The sequence below is a fragment of the Podarcis tiliguerta genome (genome assembly GCF_965153285.1).
Source record: "Podarcis tiliguerta genome assembly, chromosome: 11".
NCBI classification, from domain to species: domain Eukaryota; kingdom Metazoa; phylum Chordata; class Lepidosauria; order Squamata; family Lacertidae; genus Podarcis; species Podarcis tiliguerta.
In genome coordinates, this window is record NC_139544.1 from 44,016,434 (window position 1) to 44,040,095 (window position 23,662).

Below are 23,662 nucleotides of genomic sequence, written 5' to 3' on the forward strand. Positions count from 1 at the left end.
CTCACAATGAGGAAACCGTCAGAAGGCCCTCAGCGCTGGACCTCATCTTCCGGGCAGAACGATGGGGGTGGAAACGCTCCTTCAGGTATACTTACTGCCTTACTGTTATGTACTGAGTTGAATAGGATCCAGAATGCAGCAGTCTGATTGGTCCATGGGAGCCACCCAATCCAACTCCAGGTGTAAGTGAATCCACAACCTGATTGGCCTACAGGAGAATCCCGGAATTAGCCAATCACGTGGGGCCCATTGTGTAAATAATGTATATAAAGCAGACATTTCGGGGGAACTGGCATTCCTCATTACTATGAGCTGAACAAAGAGCATGAAATCCACACTCGACTCCAAGTATATTTCACTTACCCTGCATGAATTTGTCTAATCCTCTTTCAAAGCCTTCCATGCTGGTTGCCATTACTGTCGCTTGTGCAAGTAAATCCCACAGTTTAATTATGTGGTGCATGGAGAAGCACTTTTTTGCATGTGTTTCAACGTTCAGTTTAATTGGATGTCTCTGAGTTCTAGTGTTACAAGAGAGGGAGAAAAAGTTATCTCTGTTCAATTTCTCCACACCTTGCATAATTGTACATACAGTGGTACCTCGGTCTACGAACTTAATCCTTTCCGTAAATCCATTCTTAAACTGAAACCATTCTTAAACCAAGGTGTGCTTTCCCTAATGAGGCTTCCCACTGCTGATGCCCTTCCACCGTTTGGCTTCCATTCTTAGACCGAGGTAAAGTTCACTAACAGGAACATTACTTCCGGTTTTGTGGAGTTCGTAACCCGAATAGTTTGTTAACAGGGCTGTTCTTAAACCGAGGTACCACTGTACTTCTATCACGTGGCCTCTGCTTTTTTTAAATAATATTTTTATTAAGATTTTCCATAACTTTCCAAAAAGAAAAAGAAAAATACAAAAAAGAATAAAGAAAAACAGTTAAAAACAATTCAATTTTTCATAACATATCTTGCATTTGCTTGTTTCCCGGACCTCCCCACACCTCCCCTCCTTGTATTCCAATTCAATTTATTTATTCAGCAAATCCTTTCCCTCTTTACTTTATCCTTATCTTGATCTTAATATATTATACCTTTAAATTTTCACCTGTTAACATTCCGTTTTTGCATATTCCTTCGTACCGTTGTTACTAAAAACCCCTTAACCTCAATCCAACATCATTCTAACATCCATTAATTTTATAATATTTCTGTAAGTAGTCTTTAAATTTCTTCCAATCTTCTTCCACTGACTCTTCTCCCTGGTTTCGGATTCTGCCGGTCATTTCCGCCAATTCCATATAGTCCATCACCTTCATCTGCCATTCTTCCAAAGTGGGTAGTTCTTGTGTCTTCCAACACTTCGCGATGAGTATTCTTGCTGCTGTTGTAGCCACGTGGCCTCTGACTTGTCTTTTCTTTGAACTAAAAAGCCCCAGATGTTGTCATAAGGGAGTTGCTCCAGCCCCTTGATCACCTTGGTTGCCCTATTCCAAACCTTTTCCAACTCTACAACATCCTTTTTTGTGGTGAAGAAACTCTGTAGCTGCTTTCCCCGGCCCCCTCTCCTATCAATCACTTCACTTCTTTGATACTATCTGTTTTGGTTTCCCACCTGCCTTCAAAGTCTGCTTCATTCTGGCCAATTTACACTGCCCCAGGTAGCAACCATTTTAGGTGAGTTCAATAGGTGTGTACCTGTGACCATGTGCATCACACTGAAAATGTCACAAAAACATCACCAAAAGGGGTGAACTGGGCAGGGGAGGGTATTTGCAGGCTTTTTCAATGGCTTTTCAAATATACGTGATTTCACTAAAATGCGCAATGCCTTGGAACATAACTATTGCATAAATGGGAGTTGCCTGTTCAACGGTTCCCAACAGCCTCAGATGTGTCCATTGACCACGCTGGCCCTGATAGTAGATGTACATTTCTCCTGGCTTTCAGAAAGGGGGCACAGTGCATTCCTTTGAGCTTATAGCATCTCAGAATACATGCGTAAATTGTTTCCCTCTCATCACTATGTTCCTGAGCATAGAAAACTGACACCAGAGATTTCTTAACCTTCTCGGTGTCATCCCATGATGCTTTCTGAATCCTGCGTTGGTTGGTTCTCATCACAGGACTGTACCACATCAAACAGAGCATGTGCAAACCAGCTCTTCGGATCTAATATTTTGCTTGTTAAATTTTGTTTACATTGTGGTCAACCGAGCTTTGGTCTCTGAGTGGATATTGGCTGGTTGTGAATATTCTGACATATGTGTTCAAATAAGCGCTCAAAACAAGAGTGCTCAAAAGCCAACTCAGTGGTCTGAAATCCATTGAAAATGTCATCGCGCTTGCTGCATTATATTAAACTGCTTGGGTAAAACAGCTATTATGACCACTAACTACGTTACTTGTCCTAATCCACACACTAAAATGTGTTGGGAAGCACTGTTGCTTTAGAAAATTCATGATGCCTTAGATACTTGCCTTAATTGGGAGTCATAGCTCAGTGGTAGAGCACATGTTTCAAACGATCAATCCCCTGGGACCTTATATCTTCAAGGTTGTGATGGAACTCTGCCTCTGTGATGGAACTCTGGAAGGCTTCTGACAGATACAGTGAAGTCTAAACTCAGGTAGATGCCTCAGCGATCTCACTCAGCTTTGTATATTCATATACGTTTGGCAAATCTGCCTGCACCCTCCAGATGTTTTCTACTACAACTCTCATCAGCCCCAGCCAGGATGGTCAATGGGATGATGGGAGTTTTAGCCCATAGCAATGTAGTCCTCTTGTACATTGTACAAATGAATGGCAGTTGTAGTCCTTTAGAAAGCACCACGTTAGCTACCCCTATGTAGGGCATTATGGGACAGGCTTTTGGGAACTGCCTCATGTGATGATCATAGAGTCCAGATGAGTTCGTATGTGGAGAAGCAGTCCATGAGATACTGCGATCCTGAGCCATTTAAGGCTTTATGGGTCAAAACTAGCACTGTGAATTGGGCCCTGAAACTAACTGGCAGCCACTGCAATCAGGCCAGGATCAGAGTAATATGCTCCAACTTGCCCCAGTGATCAGCCTGGCCACCAAATTCTGCACGAGCTGCAGTTTCTGAAACGGCTTCAGAGGCAGCCCTGCCTATAACACTTTGCAATCATCTATTGTATACAGTATATAAACAGTAGTACCATCAGCAAACATGATGCCTTACATAGTCATTCAGGCAAAAGTCAGCAGGTCTCTTCTCCCAGGAGCTCACGGTCTTAAGAAAAGACAATGGAAGGGGGTGGGGGACTAGGCAGGCAATGAGAAGCAAAGAGCAGGGAGAAATGAATGTGGGCAAATCTAGCTTTGTGAACTCAAAATCCAGTAATGTGGAAAACAGCCCTCGGTTGAAGTCTTCTGAAAACACCTGGCTTGTGGCATTGCATGCAATAATACCGAAGGCTTAGATATCCAGAACCAGTTCGCATTTTCTAGCGTGTTTCTGCATAAGCATTTCAGCACTCTCCAATCACTCTCGCTACAACATAAAACTAACCCCAGAAAGATGTAGCATGAAGGCAAGAGGAATACAAACCAAAGAATGCTAAGACCAAATAATGCTCTTTCCCTCGTGCCAGAATGTTGGTGATAAACTGATGGATGTTGTTGTTAGCCTCCGCTGTCTGTACTTTTCATGGGAAAATCCATACTTTGTTCATGCTGCGAGACGACCTTCAATATGGAAATCATTAGGCCAATTGAATTTGGAATTTAGAAATTGGAAGGAGAAGCAATAAATTGAATAGGCTATTTGACAATGAGATTAATACTTGAAACCCCCAAACAGTTTTGATTTGCTTCCCTGTCTAACGCTCATATAACAAATGAAAACAGGACTTGGAACATCTCATATCTGTGACATCCTTTTGTTTTTATTCCTTCAGTCTAGGGTGGGTTTTTTTCCAGATTTCTGGGGAGGGCAGAGGTGGACTGGATTCCACATCCAAACAGTTAACAAACATTAACCTCCTCTGTAAAAGAGTGGTTTTGAATGTCTTCAACTGGTCAGGTAGAAACACTCTCCTTTTGTATATATCATTGTATACAGTTTGCTCAGAACACGAGCATAGTTGTTGTTTTTTTAAGCACTAGCTTTTTCCAAAGCACTAGCTGCAGAAGAGGATTGCAGTAGGGGAAGGAATGTTTAAATATCCTTTACATGTCTGCTCTGATCCCATTAATTATCAGCCCACATACCCTCAGCTGATGCTATCAGGTGCGGCTTGGCCCTAAGACTAGATCCACTCCACCCATTTAAATAGCATTCAAAGACCATGGCTTCCCCCAAAGAACCCTGGGAACTATAGTTTACACTTCACAGAGCTACAATTCCCAGGAATCCTGAACAAACAGTAGTCCCCAGGATTCTTTGGAAGAGGCCGTGTGTTTTGAATGTACATTGGATTTGCTTTAAATGGATGGTGTGGGTCTGCCCTGGGGGGGGGGGTGGCAATACACTGGTCCATCTGTGGCTGTTAGTGCTAAATGGACCTGCCATATTCAAAGGCAGTATACCTCTGAAACTAGATGAAGTGGATAAACAAAACAAAGAGGCTTTGGCCTCTCTGAGCTGTTTTTGCCTTCCAAGAGGCATCTGGCTGGACCCTGGTTGGGAACACGGTGCTCAATTAGATGGATCCTTGGTTCTCTCCAGCAAAGCAATTATTATATTTTCATCCTTTCATGTGCTTTAAGAAATGCGTTGACTGGCGTGTTGCATCATACAAAACATAAGCTTTAGATGGGTGTGTGCATCTACGAGAGAATTCTGCATTCAACCCCCAAAAAGTTACAGTGTTGTTGTTGTTGTTGTTGGGCTTTGAGGGTTTTTTTTTTTAACAAAAGAAACACTTCTGCAGAGAGAAGTTTTTAACCAAGCAGTAAAGGAACTGGGGTCTGTTTGTCGTTACCGAGCTGTTGTGCTTTCTGTTTAGTAGGTCAACAAACTGTCGGCCGATTAATTTGTGTCTGGGCCTATCACGCAAAGCCTGTTGTTTCACAGACGGTTTCAATCAGCACAGCCAAACCAGTAAAACAGGACATCCTGGTCAGAATTACTTTCTCAACCTCGTCTTGAACTGTTGCTTTTCCAATCAGTCTTGGCAGGTTTCATTAGAAGCCCGTAACCAGAGCGTGCGTGTTCAACCAGACACAACTCTTTCTCAGACTAGGAAATGGCTTACCTTCTGGCACAGCGTTTGATGAAAATCCCCCCCAGTATGGAACTCAGAAAGGGACTCCAGTCATTTGCAGCCTAATCCATCCTTCCTGCCCACCTGCCTGTTGGGGTCTCTGAGTGTTTCCCAGGGGGGTCTTGGTGGTCTAGAACAGCAGAGGGCAAAAGGCAGATCTATTGGGTAGGTCTCTGGGTGATCTGAAGCAGAACCAATTGAAAGCTGGGGTGTGGAGGCGTAACTCAGAGTGTGTGCATGAGCTTAGTTGGGTTCTGGGTTATCCAACCGGCAGACTAAGCATGTGCTTAGGGCACCACCCCAAAAAAGGAGACTGTTTTTGGAATTAATTTTACATTTGATATTTTGGGGAAAAAAATGATATTTTGGTAGACTTACATGCTACATGCTCTTTCTCCATTTTTTAAAAATTTATTTTTTTGTTCTTCTATTACTGACCCCCACCTAAGCTAGGGGGCATCCTACTAACATGCTTTGTTGAGTCAGCTTTGATAAACGTATCCTGAATTTTAATTACATGTACATTTTGTATCATATATGCATGTGTGTGTGTTGTTAAGTATAATTGGTTTAATTTACACTGAAATGGGAATGGGTAAATATTTATTGGTGGAAGGTTTAACTTGGGGAGATTTCGTTGAAGTTAATGAACAGCAAGAAGGGCTCTCTCTGAGCTGTCACTAGTTGATAATTAATTGTTGTTCTCTAGCAACTAGCTAGCACGTGAGTGTTTTAACCTTAGATCAGGTGACAAAGGTATTTGGTTGCAAATCGCCATTTTGAAAGGAGCTGCCGTTCTCTCTCAAACTCTGTGGAGTAAGGATGAAAATGAAGCTTTCCAGGAAAACAGCTCCAGGCAAAATGGATGCTGAAGGAGAGAGACCTTTTCTTATAGGTCTGTTTGTATTATTTCATATTTTCTAAAATGCTGAGCCTGTGCTGGACAGCACAAGCTATTTTATGGATATCTTTGATGTACATTTGATGTTTTCTGTTTTAAAAAAAGTCCTGCAAGTAAAATTTTGAGCAATAACTTACGGATCTGGACAATGCATTATTCCAAAAGGAACAGTCTTTTGCGCATTCAGTCGCTTCAAACTGCGCAATATTAATATCTGCAATATGTGTGTGTAACGGTTTAGCATCGTTTTTTATTTTAAATTACTTGTGGGGAACACCATAGTCTTCTCATCACCAAGGTCCTGGTTGCGGCTGGTTCAGGTACTCAGAACAAATGCCAGTATAGCGCACTGGTTGGTGGCTCTTAAAGCTCCAGCACAAACAAGTTGAGTGGCAGCTGGTGTCCATAGGGGCTGGTGAGGCAGAAGACAGGGAAACCAGTAGGAAGTGGAGCCAGAGTCAATGACAAGCAGAGCCTATCCACCCCGCAGCTGAGTTCTTCAAGGGTCACACTGAGGCAAAGGAAGAAGAAGCTGGCAGACAATGTCACCCCTTGAACTGGGTGTTAAATAAGGAGGCAGACAGGTGGGGGCTGGTTGAGGGCAGCCTGAGGTTGGTAAGGCAGTAGCCCCCTGTGCACTTCTCTGGTAGAGCCTGCGAGCCTAAAGCCTGTCTACCTCTGCTCTGGACTGAATCATAGAATCATAGAATCATAGAGTTGGAAGAGACCACAAGGGCCATCGAGTCCAACCCCCTGCCAAGCAGGAAACACCATCAGAGCACTCCTGACATATGGTTGTCAAGCCTCTGCTTAAAGACCTCCAAAGAAGGAGACTCCACCACACTCCTTGGCAGCAAATTCCACTGTCAAACAGCTTTTACTGTCAGGAAGTTCTTCCTAATGTTTAGGTGGAATCTTCTTTCTTGTAGTTTGGATCCATTGCTCCGTGTCCGCTTCTCTGGAGCAGCAGAAAACAACCTTTCTCCCTCCTCTATGTGACATCCTTTTATATATTTGAACATGGCTATCATATCACCCCTTAACCTCCTCTTCTCCAGGCTAAACATGCCCAGCTCCCTTAGCCATTCCTCATAAGGCATCGTTTCCAGGCCTTTGACCATTTGGGTTGCCCTCCTCTGGACACGTTCCAGTTTGTCAGTGTCCTTCTTGAACTGTGGTGCCCAGAACTGGACACAGTACTCCAGGTGAGGTCTGACCAGAGCAGAATACAGTGGCACTATTACTTCCCTTGATCTAGATGCTATACTCCTAGTATAGCATCTGAGGCTCAACAAAGGGCAACCCAAGTCATTTGCTCCCTGAGCCAGAGCAGTGCATGCCACACACATCCCTGCCAAAGTGTGTGGGCCAGTCAAGCTTTTTCGGCACCTAAGGCAGAAAATTTCACAAGTGCCTCCCCTCCTTCCTAGCAGTGAAAGTCAAAGTAATTAAACAATAAAGTCATACAGGACACTCCAACTCATCTGCCAGAGGGTGCAGGCCTAGATTAAGGATCTTGCCAGGGATCTGTGTAAAAACCCAGTTAGTTAGCTAATTATATTACCAGCACTTGTATGAAACCTGAATTCAACAAACCAAGTTGTTTCATTAAGACAAAGCACTTGTAGGATTTAGAGATAAATATTTTTTGAGTTCTATGTGGGCTCATATACCAGTCTGCTCTATGCAAGCTGCAGGAAGAGCAACACTGTCTTTAACTGGAAGTAGCTCCCATCAAACTCAATGGGGCTTACTTCTGAATGGACATATACAGGAAAACTGATACTGCATTTTTGATGGCTCCTTCTGTATTACAGTGGTACCTCAGGTTACAAACACCTCGGGTTACAAACTCTGCTAACCCAGAAGTAGTACCTTGGGTTAAGAACTTTGCCACAGGATGAGAACAGAAATTGGGCGGTGGTGGTGCAGCAGCAGCAGCGAGAGACCCCATTAGCTAAAGTGGTACCTCAGGTTAAGAACAGTTTCAGGTTAAGAACGGACCTCTGGAACAAATTAAGTTCGTAACCAGAGGTACCACTGTAGTCTGATTCGGAGCCAAACAGAGAGGGATTGTGTAATACAAGCATTGGCAGCAAGGTAAACAGCAAGCTAGATTACATAAGCATAAGAAGTGACCAAACATCTAAATGTTGGATCTTTTATTTCTCTGAATTTTCTCTGAGAAGGACTGGTACAGTGGTACCTTGGGTTACATACGCTTCAGGTTACATATGCTTCAGGTTACAGACTCCGCTAACCCAGAAATAGTGCTTCAGGTTAAGAACTTTGCTTCAGGATGAGAACAGAAATCATGCTCCGGCGGCGCAACGGCAGCTGGAGGCCCCATTAGCTAAAGTGGTGCTTCAGGTTAAGAACAGTTTCAGGTTAAGAACGGACCTCCGGAATGAATTAAGTACTTAACCTGAGGTACCACTGTATTCCCATATGGGAACAGTCAATATCTATTTTGTCTGCTCTGTTACGTTTTGTTTCTACTTCCATTTTTGCTTCACAGAGTTGGAGTAAGAGTTTGTCTGTTATATAAATTTGTGTGGCCTATAGCGGGCCAGGGAGGCAGGCCGAGGATCTAAATTGGGATGCTGATTTCAGTCATACCTCATTGGACTGTGTTGTGTGTGTACACAGTGAAAAGCTGCTGTTTGAGAAACATGTGCCCTTTGGGCAGATGGAACCAGTTGTACATTTCTTTGGATCCTGGGCTTTATTTCTTTTTTCCCTTTTTTTCTTTCTCTTTTTTGAGTGACCTCCTTTGGCCTATCCTTCATTGCAGTAAGCACTGCCAGATGCCAATTACCTCTGTACTCCTATTGTTCATTTCACCTTTTTCTTATTTTTCCCTTACACTTCCCATTTCATAATTGAATTTGTAGCTTCACCCATTGTTGCCATTTAGTGTGACAACTGGCCTCCATCCCCTTCGCTTACTGCCTGCACTTTCCTGATAAAAGGACGGTAAGCTTTAGTTGCTCTTGTTGTTTTAATTGTTTGTTATTATTTTGTTGTAGTGGAACATGGTGAAGATTAGTAAGCCAGAAATCTGACAGACGGCATCTTAGCAAAGCCTTAGTAATCTCATCCAAGTGCAGCAGAAGTTTTAAACAACGATGATCATTGTAATAAAACGAAAGGCCAGTAAAGCTTATTTTCTGAAAATGTCTTACAAAGGCATTTTACACAGACAGAAGAGTTCAGCATGTTAAATTGCTGGTATTAGCGTACCTTCTCACATTTCTATGATAAAACAAAAGTCGCCATTTTTGTTCTGTTAGCTGAGAATGTTTTCTCTCCCACTTTCACGATACTCAGAGTTAACAACTCCCATGCATAAGTCCTGGGACTAGGTTTGGTGAATCCAACTCTTTTTTTAAGGAAAAGTTTCTATTATGGGGTACCTGCCCCTGGTAGTTCATTATCCCTCCTCTCCCCCCCCCCCTTTTCTTTGTTTTCCTTTGGGCAATGCATCATTTTTCAGTGTGTATAGCTAGAATAATAAATATTATGATGATTTATTAAACTTTTTGGTCGCCTTTTCTTTCTTTTTTTTACAAAAGTAACTCAAAGCCACTTAACAACAATAAATAAACAGCACCCACATTAAAAGCAGCATAAAACAAGACAGAGAAAAATCTAGAGCCGATTTATGTCTCTAAAAGGCAGGACTGAAAACATCCCACCCACTGAGGGAGGCCACAGATAATACGTCCTGGCAAAGGAGAGATGGTTTTGCCTGGTGCCTAAAGATAAGTAATGATGGTGCCAGGTGAGCCTCCCCAGGGAGAGCACTCCACAAGCAGGGAGACAATGCCGAAAACACCCATTATTATGTTGCCACCTTTTAGGTGCCCCGTGGTGGGGGAACATGGAGAAAGGCTTCAGATTACAACTGCAGTGTCTGGGCCTGTTCATAAACCAAGCATGCCGGGGGGGGGGGGTGAGAAGGGCCTTCCCCAAAGCTTTCAAACCCCAGATTCCTTATCTCCTTTCAGCAACAGAGCTCACTGTCTAACTGTAGCACCCTGCTTGTGGTTAACGCTTAGCTGGAATGAAATATTCAACGCAGCAATAGAGAAATTAAAATATTAATTTATTTGTCAGACAAATAAATGATTGGCACAGTGGTATATTTACCAAAAGCTCTGCACACCCCAGCCCTGGTGGCCAGCACTTATATTCCCTCAGCCCAGCCTCCTTACTCCTCCTTTGGCTGCCTCTGTCCAATCAGCCTGGTTGAAATTCCTATTGGCTGTTTGCTAGAACCAATCATAAAAGATACACCCATTTCCTATTACCTTTTATGGGAGACAAAGAGAAATATTTCCTTCTATCACATATCTTACATTTGCCTTGACAAGGCATCTTAATTATCAGATCACCCTATGCCCTTTGCTCTTCTGCTCTTTGCTCTTCTGCCCTTGACAACAGGGGCAGATGGCTAAAACAGATGGCTCATGGTTTTAAATTTTGTCATATAAACAGAGGTCTTGGGTTCACCTTCTCACACACCATCAATGAAATAAGAATCTAACATAAGAATCTAACATTTCTTACTTTCTAGATTTTGCATAATTACACTAAAGTCAATACATTTCATATATATAACACATAGATTTTTAGAAGAAAAAGAACTTAATAAAAAAAAGTTTCTAAAGCAACCCCTTCAATTTACACCCCCCCGCCAGCTGTTGTTGCTATTAGCTCTTTGCCCCTTTAACCTTCTCAGGATATCTTAAACCTTGGGAAGATATGGCTGAGTCTGAGTAATTACCAACTCTAATTAATGTTTTTGCAGCTTGGATTGTATTCTGTAATTTGTATGACCTTTGTTCCCAGCTTTTGCTCCTTTTTACAACTTTGAAGTACTGCAACAAATCAATGAGGGGCCCTGTTCAGAAAAATAAACATCTGCCAAGGCTAAACCTCTGCCAAGGCACTCAGCAGCTTTTATTGCCTAGCCTGGAGCAAGCATCTGAAGCAGGCATCTACAGATATATTTTTAAGCTTATTTAAAATACAGATCTTTGATCAGATGCCTCATAACCTCACTTGGTAACTCTCTCAGCCTAACTTAGCTAGCAAGGCTCTTGAAAAGATAAAATACATTGGTACCTCAGGTTAAGAACTTAATTTGTTCCGGAGGTCTGCTCTTAACCTGAAACTGTTCTTAACCTGAAGCACCACTTTAGCTAATGGGGCCTCCCGCTGCCGCCGTGCCGCCGGAGGACGATTTCTGTTCTCATCCTGAAGCAAAGTTCTTAACCCGAGGTACTGCTTCTGGGTTAGTGGAGTCTGTAACCTGAAGCATATGTAACCTGAAGCGTATGTAACCTGAGGTACCACTGTAAAGGGACCCATAAGATCTAAACATAGGGAAGCGTTAACCACACTGCTCTGGTAGAGATTGAGTCAATTCTGGATTCCTGATAGATCAGGCAGAAATCTCAGAGTCAGTCAAGTGGCTTATATAATCTTAATAATTTCTTGCATCTATATTGAGACACAGATGTGGCTTAATATCATTGCAACTCTGGGAGGGAGGGAATAAGTGGAGGAGCCCTCTGATTAACCTCCTGTCAGAATTGATATATGGAAGGGTGCTATTATTTTAGTTAGCTTGAACAATAAGATGACCTCCTGCATCCAGCCTAATCTTGCTTTGAAATTAATTAGCTTATCAAGTTTCTTGGTTTCAGAAGAATGAAGATTGCCTAAATCTAGCTGGCTTCCCTAATTAGTTTAATGCACATAAACAAAGAATGATGTGTGTGACCAAGTGCTCATATTTATTATCTAATTATAAATAGGAACAGAGCTTCAGAGTTTGGACTCCTTCAGCCTAAGACGTATTGGCACCCAAAAGAATCGGCCTCTGTGTTTGTTTGTTCTGGTTAAGGAATTATTTGGTGCTCGCTTCTAATAATCATAGCAGCCAACTCTTCCCTTGGCCAGGAAAGGGAGCGTAGGGAGATGGGCCAATTATTCTTCTACTCCATCAACAGGGTAGAGCAAGCCTAGAGTAAAGAAGGAGTAGGGAGAACAAGAGTAACCAAGTAGACACGCCAAGTTGTAACAAAAGAGTAGTGTTTCTTTCGCCCAAAGAGCCTATATATTCAAAGCCCCAGACATTTGGTCTATGTGGAGAGCACCCTTTCTCTCATGACTGGAATAAGCATCAGCTCTTTTAATACAACATACCGACAATGCATGAACACAGGTGGGTGAGAAAGTGGGATCCTTGCAGATGCATTCTGTGGGTTGTGTGAACTGTACAATATATAAGAACATAAGAAGAGCCTGCTAGATTAGGCCAGTAACCTATCTAGTTCTGTATCATGTTCTCTCAGTAGCCACTCAGATGTCTATATACACTCTGCCCACAAGCTTTTCATAAGGTTGCCAGTTATGCAGAACATAAAGTCTATGAGGTTTTATCTCTCTGCTCTTCCACCTTACAGCTCCTATATAGCACCACACAATAAAACTTATCTTATTTACCACTGTTAATTCATTCATCCATGTATTCATATATTAGATTTATATTCTGCTCTTCCTCCCAAAGGAGTCCAGGGCAGCCAACTCACAATTAAAAACATATAGAGTGGTACCTCAGGTTAAGTACTTAATTCATTCCAGAGGTCCGTACTTAACCTGAAACTGTTCTTAACCTGAAGCACCACTTTAGCTAATGGGGCCTCCTGCTGCCACTGCGCCGCCGGAGCACGATTTCTGTTCTCATCCTGAAGCAAAGTTCTTAACCTGAAACACTATTTCTGGGTTAGCAGAGTCTGTAACCTGAAGCGTATGTAACCCAAGGTACCACTGTATATATGTTATTTTTAAAAACTCAAATCTTTAAAGCAATTCCAATACAGATGTAGACTGGGAAAGATCCCTACTTAAAGGGCTTTTTGGAAGAAATGGTGCCTGTCTAATATTTAATGGGAGTAGGTGCCACAACACTAATATTTGCGGAGCACAGCAATCAGTTGGGTAAATAATTCATCCATCTTGATGGATTCTCGAGTACCTCGCTGGTATTGGCCTGGGATACAGATTTGCTCAAGGGTGAGAACATACGATGGTGTGTAGAAGGACAAGCCAAGCAGCAAACTGGCCTTGAGTAGAACATTTTAGAATGGGGAGGGAACCACTGCTCAGTCATAAAGCCAGAGGTTCCCAGGTTCAGTCCTTGGCATTTTCTACATGAAGTTTTTCCAGGTTTCGCTCTTGTTCTCAGGGATTTCCCCCCCCCCCTTGGTTTTCGTTTGCTGTTTTGTTTTCGTTTGATCATTGCTTGGAGAAACATTCACATCCTAAAAGAGGCCTATATGGGAAAAAGAGAAGCCAAGCCAGATCTAGACTGACTAACTGTGTTCTGGGTCCTAACGAACCACGAGAGCTAAGAGAGACAGGTTTTTAAGAATTGCTTGTAGAATTCATGATGAAGTGCCGTATTTTTCGCTCAATAAGACGCACCAGACCACAAGACGCACCTAGTTTTTGGAGGAGGAAAACAAGAAAAAAAAATATTCTGAATCTCAGAAGCCAGAACAGCAAGAGGGATCACTGCACAGTGAAAGCAGCAATCCCTCTTGCTGTTCTGGCTTCTGGGATAGCTGCACAGCCTGCATTCACTCCACAAGATGCACACACATTTCCCCTTACTTTTTAGGAGGAAAAAAGTGAGTCATAGAGCAAAAAATACGGTATTTTACATTGCCCAAACTCTTCTAAATACAAAACGCATTCTCTCTCTCTCTTTCTCTCTCTTTCTCTCTCTCTTTCTCTGTGTATGTGTTTGTGTGTTTCAAGTGATCTTTTATAAAGTGGAAAATAGTCATCCCATCTAAATTTTAGCCCCCAAAAATGAGGGAGGAGGGAATACACTGCGCCAGACCCAGAGCTTTGATGAATGCACAAGTGATGTCATATTGAGTCCCAGGACAATTAAAAGTGAGAATAGAGGAGTTGATCGGCCACAGAGATTTGGGGAAGAAGGAGAATTTATGATTATGAGCTGTTTACTCCAACAAGATGCTTGATGCCAACAGCATTCATTTTTCTCTCATAACTATTGCTAGAAGCACACAACTCTATTTATTCCAACAACTGTGTTTATGCAGAATCGTGGCTGTAGCATTTGTATTATTTTCCATTGACTATGAAATATAAAAATAGCCTCGTATTAGCCCTCTATCCTCCACCAAGCAGTGGCAAGATTCAATCAGGCTCTTAATAGTGGGGATATGGAAGAAGTCCACTATCAAAGCAAGGTTCTGAGGTCTGGTTCATAGATGATAACCCTATAACATCTCTAGATGTTAAGGAGCTGTGGCTTGTTTGGACAGAAGCAAGGCTATGGCATAAAATCAGTTCCAGGTTCCAGTCCTGCTTAGCCATTGCATGGATGTGTTGTCCCCTGTTCCAAACACCAGAAGCAAAAAAGCACCCCCAAGCTTGGATGCTACATATATTCGGAACTATCTCATATTTAGGGCTTGATAAGTTCCACACATATATTGTCTCCCTGCTTATTTAACTTATATGCAGAATTCTTCATGCGAAAGGCTGGGCTGGATGAATCCCAAGCTGGAATTAAGATCGCCGGAAGAAATATCAACAACCTCAGATATGCAGATGACACAACCTTGATGGCAGAAAGTGAGGAGGAATTAAAGAACCTTTTAATGAGGGTGAAAGAGGAGAGTGAAAAATATGATCTGAAGCTCGACATAAAAAAACGAAGATCATGGCCACTGGGCCCATCACCTCCTGGCAAATTGAAGGGGAAGAAATGGAGGCAGTGAGAAATTTTACTTTCTTGGGCTCCATGATCACTGCAGATGGTGACAGCAGTCACGAAATTAAAAGACGCCTGCTCCTTGGGAGAAAGGCGATGGCAAACCTAGACAGCATCTTAAAAAACAGAGACATCACCTTGCCAACAAAGGTCCATATAGTTAAAGCCATGGTTTTCCCAGTAGTGATGTATGGAAGTGAGAGCTGGACCATAAAGAAGGCTGATTGCCGAAGAATTGATGCTTTTGAATTATGGTGCTGGAGGAGACTCTTGAGAGTCCCATGGACTGCAAGAAGATCAAACCTCTCCATTCTTAAGGAAATCAGCCCTGAGTGCTCACTGGAAGGACAGATCGTGAAGCTGAGGCTCCAATACTTTGGCCACCTCATGAGAAAAGAAGATTCCCTGGAAAAGACCCTGATGTTGGGAAAGATGGAAGGCACAAGGAGAAGGGGACAACAAAGGACGAGATGGTTGGACAGTGTTCTCGAAGCTACAAACACGAGTCTGACCAAACTGCGGGAAGCAGTGGAAGACAGGAGTGCCTGGCGTGCTCTGGTCCATGGGGTCACGAAGAGTCAGACATGACTAAACAACTAAACAACAACAACAACAGTATGTTCCACACACAGGGTTGGATGAATCTTTCAATTTCAGGTTCTCTCCGTTTCTCATTTTTCCACAATTCCACAACAGTTTACATTAAAAAATAATAATAATAATGCCTTTGAAAATTTATCAACATTTTAGTGCATGTTTCTCATAATATACACGTTTGTTTGCAGTCTTGCCTCCATATACAAATTTTTGCAAATCAGAATATAATATGTACACTTTCCCCTATTCCCCTAATGCATGTGTTTTTATACCCATTGCTTGGCTAGAGAACCGCATTGCAAAATTCAGAAAAGTGCGAATTTCAGAGGATGGGTGACTTTGAGTTCCCATATTTTTCAGGAAGTGAATTAGGTCAGTAGGTTCTCCTTTAAGTGTGACCTAAGCTGATCAGTGCCATGAAGAGCTTGAGCCAGGGGGTAGCGAACATGTCTCATCAACCAGCATGAGTCAGAGATGGTAAGAGATTTAGTCTACAACATTTGGAGGCCACCGTGTTGGCTACCACTGGCTTAAAGGCTTGCACTGCTGGAAAGTGTAGTGATCACCATCATCAAACCTTTATTGGCATCATATAGAAACATTCAGAATACATTCAGAATAAATAGGCCAGTGTGATCTCATTGCCATTTCAACAGTACAGTCATTTGCAAAAGGGAAGAAGAGACAAGCAATCTATTTCATTTCTGTGGGTCTCCAGCAAGGGCAAGATCCTGTAGCATACTTTGGCAACAAAAAATCAAATAGAGGAACTTAGCTACTTTCTTAGTGATCAACTGGTCTCTCCCCTGTAATAAGAAGCATGCAACCTCTGTCTCTGGTTTCCATGTTGGAATACATAGATAGTCTAGAAATTGTTGGCAGAGATCATCATACATTTTACATTTAAGGGCCATGTGAGCTAGAGTTTCCACCAGGTGGGCATCGCATGGACAGGGAAAGTGTAGTGCCAAACAACTGCAGACCTGTTGGCAGACCAACTCTGCATTAAAAGATGACATAACGGCTGGCAACATTAACCCTGCCATGTAGAAATCCCTAGCAGATGACCGCAGTGCCTGGAGACGGTCAGGTTGTGTATCCATAGCTGTGACCAGAGGAGGAATGACCACTGGGAAGAAAGAAAAAATGTGCATCTGTAACAGCAAAATCATACAACTTTATCTACCCCAGCTGCAATAAAACATGTCTCTCCCATATTGATCTCTACAGCCGCAGAAGGTGCTGTAACTCTCCAATGGTGCACTGTGTGTGTGTGTGTGTGTGTGTGTGTGTGTGTGTCCTGCCTGTCACCAGAAGGTTCCAATGCAGCTAGCAATAAAAATGCCAGTGGAGCAGTAAAACAATAAAACGTTTTTATTGAAATCAAAAGCAACAGTAGAAACTGCAAAACAATGCTGACAGCAATAAAACACAAAACCCCTTAAAAGTTTCGAAGAATAATTTTCTCTCTCTCTTTTCTGAGTGAAGCACTTTGTCATACCACACAATATGGCGATGGCCACCAACTGAGACAGTTTGAAAAGGGGACTGCCAAAATTCATGGAGAAGTCTCCTATGCTGCCTTCAGGATCAGAAGCCATCTGCCACTAAACACCAGCTTCTGGGTCGCAGCATTGGAAGAGGGCTTTTGCCTTCAGTCAGATCCATACCATACATAAAAAAGCCCTGTTGTACCACTTTTCTATACCCAACAGAGGCTAAGAACATAAGAAGGGCCTGCTGGGTCGAGCCAGAGGCCCATCTAATTCAGTATCCTGTTCCCACAGTGGCCAAGCAGATAATAATAATAATAATAATAATAATAATAATAATAATAATAATAATAAATTTTGATTTATACCCCGCCCTTCCCAGTTCACAAACCAGGCTCAGGGCGGCTAACAACAAATTTAATTATAAAAGCAGCATAAAATACAGTATAAAAACATGAATAACAATAAAATTCAAAAATCAGTTTAGAGGAAATAAGCATTAGATAATCCCCAGGGCTAACTAGTTGAATTGGTCCTACTTGGGCCAGTGAGGAGGCCAGGGGAGAATTAGCTGTGGGGTTTCAGAGCGGGTAATCTTCATAAAAGGGGAGGGAAGGGAAATAAAATATCAGGCTGAATTCAAATTAAAGTCCAGGCGGAATAGCTCTGTCTTATAGGCCTGACTGAAGGAGGTTAAATCCTGAAGGGCCCTAGTCTCATGGGAGAGAGCATTCCACCAGGTCGGAGCCATCACTGAAAAGGCCCTGGCCCTGGTGGAGGACAGTCTGACTTCCTTACGGCCCAGGACCTCTAAACTATGATTGTTCATGGACCTTGAGGTCTACTGCGGGGCATACCAGGAGAGGCAGTCCCATAGGTACGAGAGCCCTAAGCCACAAAGGGCTTTAAAGGTCAAGACCAGCACCTTGAACCTGACCCTATACTCCATAGATGCCTATGGGAAGGCCACGTGCAGGGATCTGAGTGCAACACTACTCTCTTCTCCTGCAGTTTCCAGCAACTGGCATTCAGAAGCATACTGCCTCTACAGCTGGTAGAAACAAATGCATGAGGGTCCACAGCCAATGATAGCCCTCTCCTCCATGAATTAGTCCAATCCTCTTTTAAAGCCTTCCAGTTTGGTGGCCATGACTGCCTCCCGTGGGAAGGAGGGTTCCAAGGTTCCAAACTATGTGTTGTGTGAATAAGTACTTGCTTTCGTCTATCCTGAATTTTCAGCTTTATTGGATGTTCCTAAGTTCCACCATATTGCCAATGTCCGCCCCGGCACAGGGCATTTGTTCCATGCTCCTGGTTATTTTAGTTGTCCTTTTATGACCTTCTTCCAAAAACCTCCTTTCCTAATGATCCCTAGCATGGAATTTGTTGTATAAAAAAGCAACTAAAAAGGGGGGGTGGATGTGTGGGGTGCCCCACGTGCAAACATGGAGCCCACCATTGTGGCGGGGTTGGCTTTTATACCTGTACCCACATCACTGTATTGGTGCAATGCCATCCACTTGCAAGGTCATGGGGGTTTCTTTTTGAAAGACAAGTGAAGCAAACCCTCTTCTGACCTACCAGTGAAAAAGATGAAATGGTCCTGTGGCCATCACAGCCCTTGATAAAGAGGTGGGCAGTATCATCCCTGTACAAACTGGGCAGGGGTGGGGTGCCTAATAGCATTACAGTGGTACCTCGGGTTAAGTACTTAATTCATTCCGGAGGTCCGTCCTTAACCTGAAACTGTTCTTAACCTGAAGCACCACTTTAACTAATGGGGCCTCCCGCTGCTGCCGCGCCGCCAGAGCACAATTTCTGTTCTCATCCTGAAGCAAAGTTCTTAACCTGAAGCACTATTTCTGGGTTAGCGGAGTCTGTAACCTGAAGCATGTGTAACCTGAAGCGTATGTAACCTGAGGTACCACTGTATAAACTATGGCCACGCTGACAGGCATCGATCATCTCTTAACCTCTCAGTTAACCTTGCACTGGGCCCTATTGGTTTTATTGTCCGAAGAGTTTCCACATATTGATGCGAGTTCTGCAGATAATTTCGAATTGGAAAATGATTTGCATCCGTTAATTTTCAGTTAAGCATGCTCATTTTACTGGCATGTAGTAAACAAAACTCAAAACACTGACACTGCCAAGCTTGCCTAATATTTTATTTGAAGCTGGCATCCGCTCATCATTCCTAATAAATTTATGCAATGGATTATTTTTTCCCCTATGGAAAAACAGAGCAGTAGAAAATTTTCTCCCCTCACCTCACTGTTTCCACACCATCTCTCCACCAACTTTTCAGACCAGACCGTCAACAGACCTGGAACCTGCGCTTTTATGCCATTCTTTTTGTATTCAGTGGCTCAGCTCCAAACATAAAACCTTACCCAGGCAGTTTTCACCTGAGTGAATGAACAGAATGTATAGGGTGAGACCTGTGGAAGCCAAATGCCAAAACACAAAAAGAAGGCCACCCCCAGAGCACTCTGGTTTCCTACCCACTGAATGCTGGACCACTTGGAAAAATTCCAGCTGAGTGCCTGCAGCTAAAACAATTCATTCTCCTCTGGACCCAGAAGACAATGCAATGGCCACAGATGAGAATCCTGGTTGGTATCTGCAAATATCTGGGACTTAAGTCAGAACGAGAACAATCTGCACTGTGTAACTGAATGCATATTGCACAATGCAATACTATCCTAAACAGACAACCATGGTGCACACTGCTAAGTCAGCCGCGCTTGTTTCCAAATTGTAGAGTGCCATGGCCAGTTATGGATATCTGTCAACACTCATTGATCACATTAGGACTCAGATCTGCTTAAGCCATGGCAATAGCCACCCCAGTCCGGAATGAATGAAGAACCAAAACATTCAGGTAGTGATCCTTTGTTACCGTCCAGAACAAAAATTGGGTTACAGAAGACTTAATGCCTAAATAAAAAAAATCTGAACCCTTGGCTGCTGGGCATTGAAGTCTCTCAATGCTCCAACTGTGCATACCTCCCAACATGAATATGCCCTGTTTAAAATAAAAATAAACCATTCCACTGTAACCAGACCTTCCTAGAAATGAATATCCACACCTGCAAGAGCCTGATCAAACTTGTCTCGGCAAGAGTGTGCTAGCATCTCACAGATCCTGAGGGCCCCCCGCCTAAAAGACCAAGAGGAGTCCACTGTCCAAGGCAGGGCCACATCACAGGGAGAATAGCATAGCCTACTAAATTGCCCCAAGAACATAAATTAGCCGGCGTATGTTCTGCACACCATTGAGCCCTGAAATAAACCCCAAAAGCTGTACCCTCAGTCTGGGTGGCTAAATGGCAGTGAGGGCAGATCCCTTACCAATGGCACGGTACATGCTTTAACAATGTAACAACATCATATGGCACCAGACTGTTCTTTGGCCTGAATTATGTCCACTAAGTGCAGCTGCAAGTCGTGTGTGTGTGTGTGTGTGTGTGTGTGTGTAAAAATCCACATGAGGGAATGACCGGCACTCTTATCTGTTATATGAAGCAACAAACGAAGACTGGGAGCTACCAGAGGGATAAAGGAAGAGGCAGCAGAATAGAGGTGATGGACTGGAAAAAGCCAATAAGCAGCGAAAAGCATTGCCAAGGCAGGAATTAAGGCCAGGAGCAAGAGGTCGAGAATTCAGGATTTAAAGAGTGAAAGTTTCAGTCAAGGAGCTTAAGTGACTACAAGGAGGCTGATGGCTGTTGTTGCATAACAGTGACTAGGAACGTCTCTGATGATTTCAGCCAATCGGGTAGCAGGTCACTCTGGGCCAATCATGAGCCTTTTTGCATGGACCGCTGAGTTTCACCATCACAGAACTGGCACGCACCCTTTACCAGCTCCAACTATGTCCTGGTAGCTGTACTAAGTGTCCTGCCATGATTGTCATTGCAACCAGCTGTCCTTAATCGCTTGATGCCAAGAGCACTGAATTGAAATCTATTGCCTCGGTGGATCTAATCATGTAACGGTACTAATGCATGCCTTCTTAACTCTATTGTCAGCAAGACACTGCAAATCATTTGCATGGGCAGCTGGGAGTTCTGTTGAAGGCAGTGAGGTGGGACTTTTCAGCCCAAAAACCTTTGCAAATCAAAAAATGACTCTCACGTGAATGAAGAGCCAAATTTGGATGCGTCGCCTTGGCGAATTCCGCAGCTGATTCACAAGTTATTTAATTGACTCTAATGCTTTCTGCCTTCTTTTCATTTAACTTGTTTACTTCGTTGTCAGCAGAGCAAAACCAAAATATCCAGAAATTGCACCATTGTGAGTCAATCCATTTTTTAAAAAACCCCAAAAACCATGTCCTTCAGCATGTGACCCATTGACATCCAGTTACAAATTGTAAGTTTGCAAATAGTTGGAAGCCTACGTGCTTTGAGAGCAGGAACTGTGGCATTTTCCGAAGGAACACAAGGGAATTCATTTCTCTTTCTCTATCCACTTTTTAAAAAAAATTAAGAATGGAAGGAGGGCATTAATTTTGGGTTGCCAAGGGAATTGCATCACGAGATGTCTATTTTCTGTTTGATTGACTTCTGTACTGTGTGTGTACAGCCTGTGGTTTGTGGATGGATAAATGATATAAATTAAAGAAAAGGAAGATGAGTAATTGAATTTAGAGTGTGAGGAGCGTTGGAGCAGCGGAGAGCTTATTTACAAAGTTAAGTAATACAAATTATACCCAAACCCCACAATGTGTAGCTTCAAAGGTCCACAGCCCCGGCCACCAGAAATGTTAGCAACCATTGTGTCAAAGCGGTGGAGATAAAAAAATATATATAAACAAACACACAAGTCAAATGAGGAAATAAAGAAAATCCCTGAAGCTAAATAAATCAGCCTAACATTGCGCCCTAGACAGGAGGAGTCCATGGCTGTGATCCAGACCTGTGATACACGAGCTTGCAATAGCTTATATATGCTGGAGTTTTTCAAACGATTTCCCACTCAGTGGCTTAAAAAAAGAAATTGGAAGGGTTTTTTAAAAAATAAAATAACCAGATGGAGGGGCTTCAGCAGAGACTGGTGGTGAAAGTGAAAGTAGAACTCTAAAGCAGGTTTATTCCTACTGTCAACAATCCTCCTCTAGGATTAAGAATTAAGAGTTTTCTTAATTTATTTAAGAAAATTAACGAGGGTACAGATGTGCATCTGCTAATTTATATGCATAGATGCAAATTTAGAAATAGAATCCGTGCCAGTCCAACCCCCTCCAATGCAGGATTTTTTTGCCCACAGTGGGGCTCAAACCCATGACCGACTGAGCTATCCCAGCTGCTAAATAGTTACTATATTTTAAATAGAAGCCATTGTACTGTGGAAGACTGTGACCAGTGACCTATTCCTGTGTTGATGGACAACTTCATGGTCTTCCCTGCTATCCCTTATGAGGGTTCTTTATCTTCCAACTGGACTTGGACCAGACAGCTCTTGAAACAGAAGACTGCTTCCGGTACAGGAACATAGGAAACCACCTTGGACTCCAACTCCCATCAGTCCCAGCCAGCATGGGCAATGGCCAGGCAGGATGGGAATTGCAGTGCAATGACATCTGAAGAGCCACTTGCTTCCCCAGATCAAAGTACCACAGGTGGGTTTGGGAACTGGTATCACTGGACTGCGGGACGCGGGTGGTGCTGTGGGTTAAACCACAGAGCCTAGGACTTGCCGATCAGAAGGTCAGCAGTTCAAATCCCTGTGACGGGGTGAACTCCCGTTTCTTGGTCCCTGCTCCTGCCCACCTAGCAGTTCAAAAGCACGTTAAAATGCAAGTAGATAAATAGGTACTGCTCCAGCGGGAAAGTAAACGCCGTTTCCGTGTGCTGCTCTGGTTCGCCAGAAGCAACTTAGTCATGCTGGCCACATGAGGGAGCTGTACACCGGCTCCCTTGGCCAATAAAGCGAGATGAGCGCCGCAACCCCAGAGTCGGTCATGACTGGACCTAATGGTCGGGGTCGCTTTACCTTTACCTATCACTGGACTGCATCCCTGGGTTGTGACAGTCCCTTAGAAAAGGTGACTCATGAGTTGGAGGTTGGTATGGGTGCTGCCAATAAAATGGAACAGCAGCAGTGAACAAGGAAGAGATTTGGGGGGCTCAAGTGGAGGAGCTGGCAATTATTCGCGAATTTAGGCTGGGATAAACCTTTCCCCTGGGTGTTCTCCAGTGTCAGTAAGCAATGCTGGCCCCAATCCAGAGCAAATGTGGGGGAGCGAGGAGCTTGTCCACCGTTCGTTATTCCTCATTGGAAGACTGCCGTTATTTCTGTGCTTTTAAGCTGCTGCTGTTATTAATTATTTTTTGGAAGTTTTTAAAAAAAATAAATGTTTTTAATTTTTAGTTGTTTGTTGTAAATTGCATTGAGGCAGAACAGCGATTCATGCATGTAAAAAAGAAGAAAAGAAAATATTCCCTTTCTCTCTCTGTGTGTGTGTGTGTGTGTGTGTGAGAGAGAGAGAGAGAGAGAGAGAGAGAGAGAGAGAGAGAGCATTTACATCACAGCATCATCAGGAAATATGGAGGCTGAAATTTGCCTGCAAGGAGCAAATGTATGCAGCTGAACAGAGCACAAAGCAA

The 23,662-nt window shown here is 43.1% G+C and overlaps 1 protein-coding gene across 1 annotated transcript in view; it reads left to right on the forward strand.

The window, feature by feature from the left end:
• The first annotated feature begins 1,322 nt into the window (after positions 1 to 1,322).
• The window catches only part of LOC310659406 (uncharacterized protein C5orf34 homolog), a 192,913-nt gene continuing 170,573 nt past the window's right edge, over positions 1,323 to 23,662 (forward strand). Inside the window, exon 1 of the mRNA XM_083402830.1 lies at positions 1,323 to 1,339. The gene's annotated coding sequence lies outside the window, so the exon portion shown is untranslated. The remainder of the gene's footprint in view (positions 1,340 to 23,662) is intronic.